This window comes from Scatophagus argus, chromosome 2 (genome assembly GCF_020382885.2).
Source record: "Scatophagus argus isolate fScaArg1 chromosome 2, fScaArg1.pri, whole genome shotgun sequence".
NCBI classification, from domain to species: Eukaryota; Metazoa; Chordata; class Actinopteri; family Scatophagidae; genus Scatophagus; species Scatophagus argus.
The window spans coordinates 13,292,397-13,304,816 of NC_058494.1; the positions used below are offsets into that span (position 1 = coordinate 13,292,397).

Consider the following 12,420-nt stretch of genomic DNA (forward strand, 5'->3'; position numbering starts at 1 on the left):
TCGAAGAGCACGCCTCAGGGATTATACAGCCCGCTCACATGAAAGATTCATGATACTCGGAAGGGTGTGTGTGTGTATGTGTGTCCCTCACTCTCAGGCACTGACTGGAAAAAGGGAACAAGGAGAGATGGAGAAAAAAGGAAGAGGGTGGGGGGATGGAGGGTACAGAGTGTGAGACAAATCGACAGAGGACGGCAGGGCTGACTCTCCATGCTGCGATTATACTAGTGGCTTTTTTTTTTTTTTTTTTGCATTTTCAGATGCCATCTTGTTAAGGACTGCCTTACAGAAATGACCACTGATAAAAGTTTGCAACAGAAATTGTCTGTGTCCACTGAGAGCCATGTATCTCCAAATTTGGGAATTTTTAAATTTTTTCAGCTAAACCGAAGCTCCACTTGACATTGGCACTTGGAAATAAATAGGAGAGATTTTTTGAATCCAATCTAGAACCATACAATGGATACACCCGAACCTGGCAAGTACAACTTGCAGTTGATTTTTAGTCTGGTTCCTATTTTCACTTCCTGTACCAAGAGCAAAATATTTTGTAGCCAGCTAGGCTATAGATATACATCCATCCATGGTCTATTTCAGTTTATCCTTTGCAGGGCCACAGGAGGGGCTGAAGGCTGGGGAGAACATGCAAACTCCAAACAGAAAGGCTTTCAGAACCTTCTTGCTGTGAGGTGACTGTGCCAACCACTGCACTGCCCTGCCACCCTATAGATAGAATATAATCATTTCCTAACTAAGTTAATATCCGTGAATCAGAAAACTCATGTCATTTAGTACCATAAATCTTTCACATAGCCTCATGATTTCCTAAAATATTTTTTCCCAATTATAGCATTGTGATCAGAGCTGATACGCTCCACATCCATTCAGACCTATGAGCCACATTTCCACAAAGAAGTCCAGTCCAGCTCTGTTTGTTACAACATAGAAAAGTAATTCTTATGATTCCATTGAAAATTGGAACAACCAGAGTTACTGTATCTCGTCACCTGCTTTCTGAAGAAGGATTTCCCACGCTTTTTTCAGCGGTCTTTTTACAGCCTTTATTCTAATAAAGCTTGAGTCCTTGTTGTAGTAAACAACCACTTACAGAGAAGAAAGAAAACCTTTGGTGTCCACCTATGCATGTGAGTAGCGAGTGTGAGATTGAGCGAGATAGAAAGAGAGCAGCAGAAAAGTGATGGTATGAATGCAAGTGCAGGAGAGGAACTAGCAGTAAGCATTATGTCTGGTAGTAAAGTACAGTTGTTTGCTGTGAAATGCTGCAGCTTCTTAAGACCAGCCAATGGAAACACAAAACAGATCCAGGGTTTAGGTACTTTTAGGTACAGGTTTAGCAGAAGTGGTATAAACACAGCCTGAGATGCTTGACAGTGAAAAAAGATTACCAAGACCCAATTAAACTGAGCATATTTTGGCCCACTTCAGATCTCTGGTTGGCTCTCATTTTTATAGAGAGCACTCGTAAACACCTCTAATTCTTTTCAATTCTTTTTTCATTCCAAGCTACCAGCAATGCAGCTGCTTTTCAGTGAAAATATACAAATTAACTCACCTGTACAAACCTGAGCCCCTTTTCTTTCAACTAAGTGTGAGTTCAGACCAATTGCACTGTGATAAAATTCACAAGCACCTGTGTTGGCACATTGCTACAGATACTGAAACCAAATCCAGAAGTGAGTTATCAGAACACTACACAGTGGTTTATAATACCAGTAAACAAGAAGTATCTACCAAAAAAACCCTGCCAGAGCCTGACAAATCATAAATAAGGAGGTTGTGGTTTTAATGTTGGTCTGGACACCGCTTAAGAGATACATACACAAAATACAAATGCCTGATGTCTAGCTTTTTATCCTGTTATTTACAAACTTGTTCCTACACTGCCTGCACTGCAGTAAAGGAACAAACACAAGAATTTAATGGTTGGCAATATGCTAGAGATGGCCAAGTTCAGTTTTAACACGAATTAATGCAAAGGAACTGTCAGTATGACTTTAAAAATCTGGTTTGAAACTGATATTTAAGGAGAGTGTCACACTCTCCTATCCTTATGTCCTCTCTGTCTCTCTCTCTCTGTCTCTCTCTCTCTCCCCCTCCCCCTATCTCTCACTCTCTACCATGCCAGGGCAGACCGGTTGGCACAATAATTTGCCTCTCAGCCACAGGAAGTGTGTCACTGTCAGTGTCTATTGGTGTAGGACAACTCTATTCATGTGCCTTTACCTTGGCAGTCTGTGAACAGAGGGGGGGAAGGAAAAGTGGTTGTGGCTGTAGTTTGAGGCATGTGTGTAATGTGTATGTGTTTATCTAAACCTTAGTGGGTGCTCTAATAGCCCCCTCACAGGCTTGATTCCCCTTTCTCTATGCAGCGTCTTCAAACACATTCCATTATTCACGTTTTTGATTGCATTTCAGATTAGAGAGTGCTGGCAGAACACGAGCAAAAGAGTTAGGTAGACAGGGGAAAAGAGAAAGAGAAACGGTGACGGAGAGGAAGAGATGGATGAGAATGAGAGACAGAGAAGATAGGAAGACAGGAAGGACAGATCAAGGGGAGAGACGGAGACACAGATAGACAGACAGACAGGGACAATGAGAGAGAGAGAGAGACTTGGAACGCAAGACAGATGGAGAGAAAAGGGGAAACAGAAAAAAGACAGAGAGAAAGATCCTCTGGGGGCACATATTATATGGCCGTTACCCCCCTCTGGTGCGGCAGCGAATGGGAGAGGCTGAGTACCCACTATTCCAGTGACCTTGGAGGTCAGTTGGAGGAAAGCAGCATTAATCAAACTGACGCCCAGGCTGAGGCGGATGATAGCAGGCAGCAATGCTCAAAACAACCCCCTCACCCAGCCATCAACGCCGGCAACCCCCCCCCGCCCCAACCCTGCTCACATACACCTCTACCTCCCTTCACATTTATTAGCATTCTTCCTCTGCATTCTTATACTTGCTGTCTTTCTGCTGTTCTGCTTTCCACATATCATCTTCTTCTCATTTTTTCACTTTCTTCCCATCTCTCTCCTGCTTTTTTTCCTTTCATCTATCTCTTTATTTCCTCCTGTTTGTATGCCCTAAACACTCTCTGGATCTCAAGCTACAAACACTGAATTAACCCATCTCCACCCCGTGTTAATGGACTTCTAAATATCAGCCCTTGCCTGAGGTTATGCCACCAACATTTACATTGGATGTGGGATTGAGTTAGTTGCCTTCTGGCCACTCGCAGATATGAAGATATGGATTTGCTTGTTTTACTCACTGCTTGGTGCACATTTTGTAGAAATTGCTAGTGGGGAGTCAGATTCGGGTGTTTGTTTGAATGCATGTGTGAATGTAATGAATGTGAAAAATGACATGCAGATGTAAGTATACAAGTCATTTTCAGCCTTTTTTTAGAAGAACTGCCATAAAATCTTACTGTTGGTTTGGCCATTTTGAAGGCTGCCAGTGCCAATGTATCAATCCCTCCTGTTTGGAATCCATACACCTACAAGAGGACTTCCTGACACAAATATACAGCTTTAACCTGCACCCTGCCCACTAGGCAATGCCAGCAAGCCAGTGAAAAAGTCAACAAGCAAGTGTGTACATGAGGTAGTTATGTTTGTCAGTCAATACAAATCAATCAGTACACCCAGGGCCCTTACTGGATGGGATGGTGTGTGTTTCTGTTTCTGTTTCTGTGTGTGTGTGTGTGTGTGTGTGTGTGAGAGAGAGAGAGAGAGAGGGAGAGAGAGAGTATTTGGGTTGGGGGCTGGGGATGGTTATAGAAGGCTGAGTTAATCTGTGACTGCTCGTCTACCCTGATGATAGTATTGATTTGGTGAAGATCATCTGAAGGTCAGGATATGTTGTCTCTGTTTGGATCGCCTTGATATTAATACACTGTCTTTTCGCAGCAGGTACCTAACAGCTGACACTGTCTAATTTCTTATAGAAACACCAACTATAACAGCGGAGGGCCTTTAAAGGTCAAAGCAGCAGACAGAAAAATGAATCTCTGGTTTTAGGTTTTACAAGTATTAGTATAAAGATGAGATGGACAATGTGTTTTGTGTGACAGGCAAGCAGAATAGTTCACACAGGGCATTGTTATCATCAGTTTCTGCAGCAAACAAAGGACTAAGCCATGAAAGTGTATCCTGTGATGTTAGCATTTTTTGATTGACACTTCCACTACCTTCCGTCTCTATGGGTCATTATCATCATTTCAGAATGATGAAACAGAAACTAGGCTTGTTAGCACTTAATTATTCATTTGAATCCATAAAGGCAATCAATTAAGCTTAAGTGTGCAATAAATCTGATTAACCAGTCAGTTCCCAAAACACCATAAAATCCACGCAGGTCTTATACCCTGGTAATGAGTTTGTAAGTAGGGAGGGGGAAGGGGCTAATAAGTGAGGGTGCACACCCACAAACACACACACACATACACGCACACACACATGCACACAAACCTCTGTATACAAGCCACTGTTGTGGTTGACATATTTTCTGTGAGGGAGGGGTGTGTGTGTGTGTGATAATTTAACGTATTAGCTATTGGGGATGAAAGATAAGCAGGGCTTAATGTATGCTAATATTAAGGTCTGCAGCTTGTAACAAAATAAAGCAAGGTCATCAGGAAAAGGCGCACTTGTAATTAATAGATGAATTCATTACAAAAACAATGACTCAGTTCAGAGACGCTCATTAACAAGATAAGGCATTTGAAACGAAAATTGAAACGTTAATGTGTTGACAGTGAGAGCTACATTCAGCTTTGAGTTGCTGTTAATGCAGCATGCATGTGCGTTTGATTGGGCAAATCTTCCGGCCTCTTTTTCCGCCACCGCTGTATCATTCCTCATTATTCTCTGACATGCACGCTTGCTGCCTCTCCACTTTCCTCCCGCTATTCCAGCCCTCTCCAGTCCCTCCCTCCCTCCCTCCATCCCTCTCTCTCTCGCTGGCCTTTACCTGCTCGCTGTCCTCAGGGGAAATTACCACAGCTCAGAAATGCTGTCCTACTGCACTGCAACGCTCCACTCTGCCCTGCTTCCCTCCACCCATACATACAGCACACACATATGGACACACACAGATACACATAGACTGTGGGCATGAGCTCACACACAAGCATGCATGCACACAAAAAACACCAGCGCATACACACAGAGGCTGCATATCCCCTTCCCCACCCCTAGCTTTGCCCCTTTACCAGCATCTGTATAGACTGTTTCTTCTTGTTATTGGCCTTCCCCATAATATATTATGTGCTATACAGAGGCACAGCAGTATATGGAGGATTAAAGGCCAAGGTCTGCACTGTGTTTGTATGCAAAAAATAGTCTAATAAGTGTATCTGTGTGCTTATATGAACAGCACATGTAACAGTAACTGCATGTATGTATTTGTGCATGTATGTGTGTGTGCTTTAGTACAGGGAGTGTGTACATAGTGTATACATATTTCCCTATGTAGCAGCTTTTTGTGTTGGACCTCCTCTGTTCAGGGTAATTCACTCTTTAGTTTTAATTAAAGTCAATGAAAAGAATCCCTCCTCTTCTTATGGACTTCCATGCCTTCAGCTTCTTGCAGTCTGTCTTATCTCTCATTGCAATGCTGAAGACCTTGGAGATGAGCAATAAGCAACTCAGCAGGGTTTTACCAATCTTCCTTTTATTTAATGGATAGGCACTTCAATCACATTGCTAATCAGAGTGAGAAAAACTCACAATGAATGTTTTAGCTCGATAGCACAGCCACCACTTGCAAATTTTGCCTTGAAGTAGCAGGACTGGGACACTTGCTACGCAACATTCATCTTTTATGTGCAGTTAGGAAATGGTTTCATTTTGCTCCTTCCTCTGTCAGAATTATCATCATGACGGTCCTTTTGCATATGTCAAGTCATGCCTTTGGAAATGTCACTTTGAGCGAAGCAGCAGTAGCTTGCTGTCTGCATTTTGATTACTCACATGCATAAAGTCCAGACTGTGGAGGAGGACTGAGTATTCATAATCAATACTAAAATACCCCCCCCCCCCCCAAAAAAAACACATTAGTCATTCTGCATCACACAGCAAACTATAAATGTCCTCTTCAAAAATGCAGCGTCTAGGGAATGATGATTTAAAACGCTTTTGTACTCTGTGCTGTCATGAAATGTGTGGCTACCCCTCAGATCATGTTTGTTTGGTTAATTCCACAAGATTAAATGTTAAGATGGTGCATTTGGAGAGGAACTTTGTAAGGCAAAAAATAGATTCAGAGTACTAAAAATTCTTTGATGATCCTATAAATTCAGCTGGTCTGTCATAAAGTATAGAATATATTTTGACTTGTAAAGTAAAAATATAGCCTGTTGGGATTCTTTTTATGTAATTTTTCTGGCGATGTGTCTGCCTCTTTTATGAATGTGTGTGATTATTAATGTTTCTGGATGGAAATACGTTCTCTCATGGGAAACATGTTTAAATGATAAAATATAGCCACAGAGCACAGGCATTAAATATGCATGTAGCCACATAACGCTGTGTGTGTATGTGTGTGTGTGTGTGCGTGTATTTGTAATGTGAGTGGAAGTAAGTGTGTGTATGGGATGCGTAAGGATCTGTGGTTTACTGTGTCTGGCAGACTCTGGCGGCAGGCTTGAAATTAAAACCTTATGCATAAAGGGCCTCATGACTGGATTGGAATTAAAACAAAAGGCAGAAGAGCACACTGAAATAAATGAGAGAGGAGAAGAGAGAAAGGCAAATGGCAAGAGCAGGAGGAGTGGAGAAGTATATTTTCTGAAAGGGGAAGGAGTGAGCGATCACTCCCACAGCCTGTGTCTGGGCTGCTTCTTATCAGGATGTCAGACGGACCTTTCCCACTGGCTCGTTCCTGTCAGCCGTCTGCTTAAATGTGAAAGCAATTGGGGAAATTGGTGGAGTCAAGGAAACATTTCAGAGACACCTAAAAAAAATGGCTGTGATGAGATGGAGAGTGGAAGCGCCCAAGGAAGGATGCACATAAATACATGTGCATGCCTCCACACACAACACAAATACGCTCTCCCTGGCCTTTTTATTCTCGCTAACATTAATACACACACTTCAGTAGTTTTCCCCCTTGATGGTTAAGATCATGTAAACCACTATTGTTATTTCAAGTCTTTGATCTCCTCTGTGGTGCTTAGCTTTCCATCTCCATCTTTGATAACTCTTGTGAGTCTACATGAAGGTTATTTAAGCTACAAGTAAAGCTGGTATTTTAGTTAGTGCGATGGAACTGAATCACTGAACTGATGCCTCAAACAGGCACATTCAATTAACTCTGAGACAAATTGTTTACACAGAACACAGTTTATTTATGTGGCATGAATGAACAGTAAATCCCTGCATACAGTTTAACAGTCTGTGATCCACATTGAACTACATATCCCTCAAGGCGTTTCTGAAGGCATTCCTCTCTGCTCTCACCTCTCTTAACCCTGGGTACGGAACATCTGCTTTCTCCATTCAGTTAGAGCTTGCTATTTTAATAGCTCTGGGCATCTTGCCTTGAAAAGGAGAAAAAAAAAACTTTTGGCCGGGGGCCCCTGGCTTCCTCATTAGCAGTCTCTTCCAGTGATGTATAGGAGCCCAGAGCTTTGCTGAGAGAGTTCTCACTGGTCAGCCTTCCTCTGTGTGCACTGCAGCCTTGACCAATTCCCACCTCAGTGTGTGTGTGTGTGACTGACTGTGTGTTTGTGCACAGAGCAGTCATTTCCATAAGAAAGGAGTGCGGAGAATGGACAGGGGCCGCATTTTCTTTTTTCTGAGACAACTGCAGACTTGGTTCAGGGGGCACAAGGGCGACCTCATCCATCATGTTGAGAATAACTTGGAATTATCACCCCGTGTTTCTGGACATCATGTGATCAAGAGATTCTTGACAAAGGTCATCTTGGGTAGAGAAAGTTGGGAGGGTGGAGGGGCCCTTTAAGAGACATTTGAACCTGCTAAATAAAGTTCATGATGCAAGCTCCTAATTGCTTGTAGACTTTTATATTTGATCCATGTCTGTAATTTTTTTTCACTATTTTGGTGAAGAGTCACATGAGTTTTGGTGTCTTACTTCTACACTGAGTATTATGTAACTGTATAACTAGGGGCCAGTTACTGCTTATTTAAACAGTAACTGGCTATCTGAGTGCAATTTTGATGCAATGGTTCTCAATTTGAGTGTTTCCATTTTCTTCTGCTTTGTACTTCTGCTTTGCATTTCACTAGAAAAATATTGTACACTTTACTCCATTGCATCTGTTAAATAGCTGTAGTTAGTAGTTTCATTAAAGATTATGATTTTACAAATAAAGCACATCACCATCTTAGAAAATATTGTTATGGATTAAAATACCCAATTTAAAATAATTTAAGATTACTTTATTTCAACCACACACAATAGTAAAATGCAGCACACATGGTGATATTAGTAATATTGTAATATAACACTCTGAAAAGGGGTAAATGGCTCCTACTTAAAGTAGGAAAATAATGAGTTTTTACTTGTAATGATGCATGTTTACGTCAAGGTATTGCCACTTTTACTGCAAGTGCTGCAAGTGATTTATTTAATTATTATTGACCAATTGAGGGCAAGCTGTAAACACAACACAGCCTGATGTGTTAGTGTCAGAATGATGATAGTGAGAGTGAACCAATACAGTAAAGTTACAGGCCCTAAAATCCAAAACAGTGAGTTAAAAGATAAACAGCTCTGTAGAGCTACAGCTGGCTGATAATTCTCTGTGTATTTGTAGAAACACTTTTAAAATTACACAGTTATATGAGCCACTGTTGATATTGTATACTTATTAGAAAGCTCAGAGTAAAGTCTCTGAACACTGTATCCTCTAGGAGCAAAAATACATAATATATATTATTACATGAAATTAACAGTGATACCTGACATAGTAAATGATATCTTAAAGCATATTTCTACAGCAACGTGGTTCATATTTTGCTACCTTTACAATATCATCCTGCCAAAATCTATAACAGCGTGACATTTGTTTCTTGTTTTTTAAGCGCGCAGTATTAACTGCATGCTTCAGCAGTCACTTCGGAAATATGAGCTCGAGTCTGTCCATCCTCTGAGGCAGCTTGGAGGTTTGGAGCACGGGGAGGTGGGGGCGGGCCGGGGGGCGGTGGGCGGAGTTAGTTTCTGGTGGTTTGGTTGGTCGGGAGTGACGTATCTGGAGCCACTTCCTGGTCTGTCTGCTCTCTGGGAGGAGGAGAGGGAGACTGCAGTGTTGTTACTTTGAACAAAATGGCTGCGAGACCACTGTCAACGAGAGCTCACTGAACGCCTACCATGACTGTCCGCTCCGTTGTCTGGATCCACACAGAATGTATTTCCCCGGAGTCGTTTCTCACTTTGCATTCGCGGTAGCCAGCCCGTGGCTACTCGTCCAGCTGGCGACCTAAACGAAAACATTTCTTTTGCACTTTAAAACAAGTTGGCTGGCTGACTTGCAGTCGGCTTGCTCCAATACGCAAGAACTCATCGGCGATTTTTTTTTTAACGAAAACTGTCTAATTTCTCTGGTTTGCAAAACCTCGCAACGGTAGACGCCAACCAGCGCAAACGTTAGCTTACCTTACACAATTTAGCTGCTTTCAAAAGTCATTTTATTCACGTTCGTTTTTTTTGTTTTGTTTTTGTTGTTAGTGGTGCTTCGTTCCCCTCCCCGAGTCCCCATTATATTGTGACGTTTTAACAAACTGCTTTCGGCGAGTGGTAATTTCACGGCACATTTTTATTTTTATTTCTTTTTTTTGCTCAAAGCATAAATTGACGTACTTGGTGTGCGTGTATCTGACTGAGCAGCCGTTGTTTACCTCGGTATCTTGTCACCAAGCTGCTTTAGCAGCAGTCGGCTTATCTGCCAAGTCTGACTTAAATTGCGACTGAATCTCTGCTACATCTCTTTACGGGTAACTTAAGAAAAGACATCGGAGAATGCTTTTCTGCATGTTTTTTCTGCCATGCACCGACTCTTCAATGGAAGCTGCCAAAGCTGTGGTTAACGCAAGGTAAGTTTCAAAAGAGAAGCGTTTTTTTTTTCCTCATGTAAAAGATTGCCAAATGTCATTGCTGATCAGTGCTTGAAAATTAAAGTCGCAGCAGGAAGATGAAAGTGGACTGAGACTAAATTAAAACAAAAAAGACTGACTATATCGCAGCTGTGCTATTCATAGCATTAGCTCGTGATTTTGTCTGTGATTTTTTTTTTTTTCTCAAATCAGACCAGTTACATCTACAACACTGATAATACAGCAGGCGACGTCAAGTGCTACATAATTAAAACATTCATTAACATGCTTGTTTGTGGTGGCATAATTCAGCGATTTCAACATGCTATACACGCATGTCCTCAGAAATAGTTTTAAAGTCATTGGTCTGCTTGGAGAGCACCCAAACTGAGGGGGTCCACTACAAAATTAAGAATAGATGTTGAAATGAGAAAACCCCCAGACTGACTGAGCAGAGGTGTTCTCCCATGTGCTTCTTTTGAATATTCACAACGAGGTTGTTGAATAAATTTGATGTGTATTTATTTGAGGGGGCTTGACATGGAAAAATGCAGGCAACTTTTGTGTTATATCATCGCTCTATCACGCTCTTTCATGATTGGCTGTGTGGACTGGAACACACTCTGTACATGTGAGCTGTGATGTGGTGCTTGCCTGGACTGACTGAGAGGGCAGCCTTACCCTTTTCCGTATTTTTACTTATTATAAGGCAGTGGTGTATTGACATCCTCCCACACTACTGCCTATAGTTTGATTGTTGACAGATTTGGACCGTATTGTGACAGCGACAGTGTTATTTTGCTAGATGTTTTGTGCCTGTAATTTGTAGCTGAAATATTTTCTCAATGAAACATATTCTTACAGTTTATTGCAATTGTTCCATCGTCACTCCTCTTTAGTCTTTGGTTCATTCTGTAGCTGTATATCGCACCATGTATCTTGCACATTATTGTACATTCCTCTGCACTACTTCCAAGTACATTATTAAAGCGGGCTGTTCTGTCTCTTCCCTTCCCTCCTTTCCTCACCCTGCGGCTCGGTGAGAAAGCCACGATTTTTGATTGAACTGTCGCCTTGCATTGCATCCCCCCTTCCTGCACCCTGTCCCTAGGCACTGGTGTATAGCTTTTAATATCTCCTCTGCATGTCTTAATTGAAGTACATAATTTCCCGTTCAATTTCAAACCCCCTTTTCCTTTACCCCCTCTGACATCTCTGTCACCACTGTCTTATCTCTATCGTCACACACCAGTGAGGTGATGAAATGAAAAATGTGCACGAGCGGCAGTCGCACTCATACGTGTGTACATTTGCAGTGAAATGGGGAGATTGTTCAGACATCTATTCCTGCGTGCAGTACATACACATTGGCATGTATGCCTTTGTGCCCTGTTTGGGAATGTGTGTTGTCGCAGATGTATGTTTGTGTCTCAGCCAGCCTGAGAATACACACACACACACGTGGGAATTCTTGTCGTTTTTTCCACGGGAGTGTGTGACCATTCATATCGAGCTCAAAGATCCGGCGGTCGGTTCATGCCTCGCAGTTGTTAATCAGGTCGCAAGCTGCCTCCTGCATGCCACAGACACCCCAGCTGACTCGCAGACACACACAGAGCTCTGTTCTTAACCAGGGTCAAGGGTCCTCCCATATGCACGCCCATCTTTCCAAAAGGCTGAAGAGCACACAGTAAGGGGTGGCTGTGAAAAGATGTTGCAGGGGCCCTCTGGTGTGTATGCAAAACTAGTGAATAGGGAGAAAAAAACTAAAGCCTGGTACGAGAAGGAAGTAAGGAATCTGCTAGTTGTCTTAAATACCTTACAGTTAGGTTTACCCTTTCCAGACCCAGCTGCTTTAGCACTGTAGCTACCACTGCAGCCACAGCAGGTGGCTCATCAGGAATACGCTCGGGTAAATTGGGGGTATGTATGTGTGTTAGGTCACCAGTAGTCGTGTTACCTCTGCAATAAAACATGGTATGTTGCAGTGAAGATGTCAACCATGCTTTTTGTAACCCTCTTACAAATGTTCTCTCCGGTTCAGTCTGTCTTTGTTATTTTCGTTGCATAAATTTTTGAAATGCATGAATTATCCACTAGAAGCACTGACAGTTAGGAGAATATTTATAGTCTATCAAGCTATGCCGACATCTACAAATCTAGACAGAGAAATTGCAGAATAATTGGTTCTTTCCTGATGCAAAAAAGTGAGAAATTCAGTCTCTCAGCAGGGCTCAGACTCAATAACTTATATTGCTACTCTTACCATTTTGGCAGTGCACTAGCAGGACGCCCATAACCCATGCTGGCACTGGATCCAACCAGGCTGTAGGCTGGCTGGCAT

The 12,420-nt window shown here is 42.2% G+C and overlaps 1 protein-coding gene across 2 annotated transcripts in view; it reads left to right on the forward strand.

Moving 5' to 3' along the window:
• The first annotated feature begins 9,241 nt into the window (after positions 1 to 9,241).
• tnrc6c2 (trinucleotide repeat containing adaptor 6C2) overlaps positions 9,242 to 12,420 on the forward strand; it is a 54,216-nt gene continuing 51,037 nt past the window's right edge. For both annotated transcript variants that reach the window (XM_046410760.1, XM_046410768.1), the window contains exon 1: positions 9,242 to 10,076. The gene's annotated coding sequence lies outside the window, so the exon portion shown is untranslated. The remainder of the gene's footprint in view (positions 10,077 to 12,420) is intronic.